Source organism: Cebidichthys violaceus, unplaced genomic scaffold, assembly GCF_023349555.1.
Source record: "Cebidichthys violaceus isolate CVI_PGR_0920_01 unplaced genomic scaffold, fCebVio1.0.p SCAF_10, whole genome shotgun sequence".
Taxonomy (NCBI): domain Eukaryota; kingdom Metazoa; phylum Chordata; class Actinopteri; order Perciformes; family Stichaeidae; genus Cebidichthys; species Cebidichthys violaceus.
In genome coordinates, this window is record NW_027176263.1 from 15,011,230 (window position 1) to 15,017,244 (window position 6,015).

A 6,015-nucleotide genomic window follows, 5' to 3' on the forward strand; every position below is an offset into this window, starting at 1 on the left:
GAAGTCGACTTTCTGCACCGGCGCCAGTTTCTACCACGAGATGTGAACGCCCCCCGAAACCAAGTCTTCCTGCAGTTTCAGCCTGTCATCGAGACTGAAGAAGAGCCGAAAAGTCTGCGGTCAGGAATTTTCATGCATAACAGTCAGTGACTGTGAAAGATTACACAACGACCCGTGTAATGGACAGCCTCAAGGCCGCTGCGCACCAGCTCCATATTTTATCATGAGCTTTTCTTTTTTTTCTGTCCGTCATCCGATGAAAATCGTTACTCGCTAGAAACCTCACACTCTGATGTGTTTTGTTCTTCAATGTGTTGCAAAAATTCGTAAGGCAAGACAAAGCTGAATTAATTAGGTGGATGTAATCGTTAGCGCTGATCAATTAACCAACATTAGCGAGAAGCTATGGAGCACAATCGCCTACTGTCTAATCTTTCTGACATCCTTTGTTTTGAGACCATCCCCGATTCCAAGCTGTTCTGCAATCACCTTCGACGATCTATCTTTAGATTACGCACCTCCATATCTGTTACATTGTCGTCCTGGGAGACAAATCAACCACAGACTGTAGTAGTGGACGTAGTCGTCGTGGCGTCACCCACTGGTTTGTGGACTGCCGTTTTGAAGGCTTGAGTTGGGCGATTTCGCCATCGGCATCTTGGATTACGGCCGTCACCGTGTTGTTTTTTTTCCGCAACCAATTAACAGAAGCTCCCATATTTGGATTGCGGACGAGTGACGCAGAGGAGATTACCAGTCTCCAGTCTCTCAATCTCTCAAGATCTCCCACCTCAAGGATGAGAGGGGAGAATATTGTGAAGTGTCTCTTTAAGAGCACAGCGGCGCACCACAGAACACGCTGGGAGGAAATGGAAGACCAAAGGACAGGAAGCACATGGAGACACCATCTGTTGTTGGGCAACAAAGCAGCAAACAAAAAAAAAACAAAAAAAAAGTGGCAAACTGGAGACACACACACACACACACACACACACACACACACACACACACACACACACACACACACACATGACATTAACATGAAGCAAATGAAAGCAGAGTGCGGGCACAGACCGTATCAACAGTGTGAGCACTGAAAATGCAAAATGAGCTTGTTTACTTCAAAGTAGCCTAACCCTAGACCTCATTGTTCAATTTGCGTTGTTCCATTCGTTCGTGCTGCCTTGACAACTTGATAAGCTAACGTCATCATTCGTCTTGACAAGCTAACGTTGTTCGATTGTCCTTCTGTGGCACATGTGTCAAACTTAGTCCTTTTATGTCGCCCGCAACAGCTTGAAAGGCATATGATTGCCTTCAAATTAAAGTCTATGCTGCTTTACAGTGACCATAAACTACATCTCTACATGTGCTTAAATATATTTTTACATTTATAGAACTGCATGTGCAATATTTGTACATTTGAATAAACAATTATCAAATGCAAAGACAGTTCATGTCATGCACTGTTAGAGAGTAGTTACATGTATACAGTCTTACATTTACTTTACTTCATTCTTTGAGGGCAACCATAATGCTGATGTGGCCCAGGGTGAAAATGAGTTTGACATCCCAGTTATGGCGTCAACTCCAACATGCTTCCTCACGCTGCTTCTCACTCAATCGTCCTGACAGTATATGGAGTACCCCTACATGTTTTCCTCAGAATTAATTGTAATAACTTGTTATTGTTCCCTGAACTTCTCACCTAGCGCCACCATCAGGTGAACATTTAATTTCTCATTTATGACCAATTACCTGCGAAGCTAATGCTCTAGGTGTACTTTTATTTAGAACTAATGAGCAAATGCGAAACATCAGCATTTAAGCATTGCCATCTCTATGGCAACGCTAAAATGGTGTCCCCCATGGGACCTCATTTCGGCAACAATATGTACAGTGAATGGCGACTTTGGCCTCTTTATTGTGTGCATGTTAGCATGCTAAAGTTAGCACCTAGCTCCAAACACATGAATCTATAGCCTCACACAGAGTCACTGTAGACTCTTGGTCTCGTTAGAAGAAGAATCCAGGCCGCACACTGACTTCTAGGATGTTTAAAGATTTATGACACAAACTCGGGGCCAGATGTAAGCCGCAGACGAAGCCATTTGTTGGTATCTTGCTCCCATAGTTTAGTGTCAGGGATCAGGATGATTAGGAAGAGCATACTGTGGGAAATGAAAGCTCAAATGCGTTCTGTGGATGGTAAAGTTTTGTGCATGAACATGAGCTGCCATGTATTTAAAACGGAAAAATTGCAGCCATTTGGGGTCTGAGAGAAAATGATTGTCTTTTAACTACTGTACTATTTTACCACGCTTTAAAAAGCTGTTGATTTGTAGGTTTCGTCTGTAATGACAAATCCACAGAGAATTATCACCAGGCCTTTCACATCTTTCACACACATTCGAATTACATATCCACGCTATATAATAAGTAGAGATGGGCTTTCTTTATTTTTTCTTTCTTGTGTGGGGTGGGTGGCTCTTAGGCCAGTCAGTCAGCTGCCATCCAGAAGACCAGGCAGAACAGCACCACATCAATCACCAAGTAGCCCTACACTGCCTCAGCACTCGCACTTTTTATGCTTGAGCACACATTATGGAAGGCCCCCTCATTCTGTCAGTACGAATCAGGTGAGTGTGCACATACGAGATGCATACGCAAACACACGCACACATTATGTGTAGTGATGTAGGCCACGGTGTAATATAATTGCCATTTTCGAGTGTTTATTACCTCCTGCTTTCATTTTTTCGAATTCCAGTGAACTGAATCTGAACAGTTTTTTCGGTGTTTTTAGGGCAGCTGATCATATCAAATATTTGTGAAGACTAAGCTTATTTGGAAGACAGACATGAACATTAATCAGTGACCGATTTTTAAATAGACGAGCACCAACCATTCCCTTGTTAGGATCTCGCTATAATGTTAAAGTGCCCTTTGTACATGTACGTTGACATTCACCTTGTTATAATGAAATGCCAACAAGCTCGTTAGACACCTGCTCATTAGCTGCTTTCTAGAATGAGCAGGTGGTCTCGTTAAGATGAGATGGTTTTTCACAAGTATAATAATTGTAAGAGAGGAAAATATATGAATCTTCTCTGATGTCTGAAGGTTAGGTGGATGAAGAGACAGAACAGGTCGTCCTGGAAGGAATAATGCAACACCTTGAACGTCACCAAGGGGGACCTACTGCAGAGAAAATGTTCTCTCTGATTGAGCTGCAGTGTGGACATGACCTGACCTATCTGCTTCATAATTACATTCCTATGTAAAATGCATAATATAATAACAGTAACATTTCATGGGTTTTAACTTTTAAAATGATTGTTTTGCCTTCCCTTACATTAAGTTTAGAATTTCTGGCAATATTTTTTTGCATCCCCCATGATCCATAGGAGCAGTTAGTGTTTCAAGTTTTTTTGTTTCAAGTTACTTATTGTCATATGCACAAAAATTACAGAGCAGACATTGTTGGCAGTGAAATAGATCCTAGGCTCCCTCCAACAACGCTCATTTTAAATATGTATAAAAGAACATCAACATCCATCAGTGTGTTGGTCTAGTCCAGGTATAACACACTGCCAGGTTAGGGGGATACTCTGCATGATGTGACTCTTTACATGATGCATTTATCACTCAGTCTTCCTTTCAAAAGGCTGAGCTGCGTCAGCGTAGACCCACAGGCTGTGAACACAGCTGCTCTGCCTGGCTGTGCTGCGGTTGAAGCTGTGGCTGTGGATATGGTTATTGATCCCACCACTGCTGCACTTGTGATTGAATCTGATTCAGTCATAAACACATGACTACAGTCTCAATCAAATGGCTACAGTTATAATCGCGTGGCTACAGTCACATCACATGACTACAGTCACAATCACATGGCTACAGTTATTATCACTTGGCTCCAGTCACAATCGCATGGCTACAGTCACAATCATATGACTACAGTCACAATCATGACTGCAGTCATAATCACATGGCTACAGTCACTATCACATGGCTACACTCACAATCACATGACTACAGTCACAATCACATGGCTACAGTCATAATCACATGGTTACACTCACAATCACATGGCTACAGTCACAATCATATGACTACAGTCATAATCACTTGGCTCCAGTCACAATCACATGGCTACACTCACAATCACATGGCTACAGTCACAATCATGACTGCAGTCATAATCACATGGCTACATTCACTATCACATGGCTACAGTCACAATCGTATGACTACAGACACTATCACATGGCTACAGTCACTATCACATGGCTACAGTCACAATCATATGACTACAGTCACAATCATATGGCTACAGTCACAATCATATGACTACAGTCACAATCATGACTGCAGTCATAATCATATGGCTACAGTCACAATCACATGGCTACACTCACAATCACATGGCTACACTCACAATCACATGGCTACACTCACAATCACATGGCTACAGTCACAATCATGACTGCAGTCATAATCACATGGCTACATTCACTATCACATGGCTACAGTCACAATCTTATGACTACAGACACTATCACATGGCTACAGTCACTATCACATGGCTACAGTCACAATCATATGACTACAGTCACAATCATATGGCTACAGTCACAATCACATGGCTACACTCACAATCACATGGCTACAGTCACAATCATGACTGCAGTCATAATCACATGGCTACAGTCACAATCATATGGCTACAGTCACAATCATATGGCTACAGTCACAATCATATGGCTACAGTCACAATCACATGGCTACAGTCACAATTGTATGCCTATAGTCTTACAGTTTTTCTTGATTGCTTTGACCTGCTTAAAGAAACTGGGATCCACTCGGTTTTCATCGTCACTGTCTCAGCAGAGCACAAGACACCTCTTGCAAATGTGTTAACCCTTTCTCATTGGATTGACACATTTTCCCCACCCTTTTGCAGAACAGTTAACACGGATGTCATTCAAGGAGTCCAAACTCCATTGTTTTAGCTATGGTAACCAAAAAGAAACCATCTGTTCCTAACTATTAGAAACTACCTACATCAGTATGAAATCACTGAAGCACCTGTTTGACACTCCTTCACACAAATCTTCAATTAGCAATCAGTCTGCAGGCCTTAAAAGGTGCAGCGTCTGGGTTGTTCTTTGCCAACATGGATGGAAGAGGTCTAAGGCAGATGAGAGTGAAAGTAAGAGGTAGAGGGGTCCGAGGAAGAGGAGTCCAAGGGCAAGGTGGAGGTATAGTTGGAAGGGCTCAGGTTTCTAATGAAATTCGGGCAACTGTTATTGATCACGTTATCAATCATGGCCTTTCACTGAGAGAGGCTGGACAAAGAGTCCAACCTGTGCTAAACAGAAACATTGTTGCATCCATTGTCAGAATTTTTCGACAGGAAAACAGGTAATGTTGCTGTACAGTATATACAGAAATATCCTCAGTGATATACTTTATGTAATTGTTTCCTCACTCCCATTACATGTATTCTTTGTAGAATCCAAAGGCTACCATTCTCTGGTGGTAGAGGGAGAACTTTTAGTGCTGAGCAGGAGGCAGCTGTTGTGAACATGGTTGTGGCAAACAATGCCATAAGGCTGCGTGAAATCAGGGCAGCAGTGATCGCAGATCAGGGCATGTTTAGGAACATCAACAACGTGAGTGTGACCACCATTGACCGCATCCTAAGAAGGAACCATATGGCCATGAAGCAGCTCTATACAGTTCCATTTCAAAGGAACTCTGACGTTGTGAAGGAGGCCAGATGCCAATATGTGGAGGTAAGGAAACATTACTACAGTATACTGTAATGCCTTGTCATATCATGCAGTTAGAGTCAACTGGAGTCACTTTTCTTGTCATTTTGTCTTTTTTTACTTGGAGAATAATGGAGCTTGAAGCTGAGGGGCCACATCATGTCTTCATTTATGTTGATGAAGCCGGCTTCAATCTCTGTAAAGTGAGGAGACGTGGAAGGAACCTCATTGGGTACAGGGC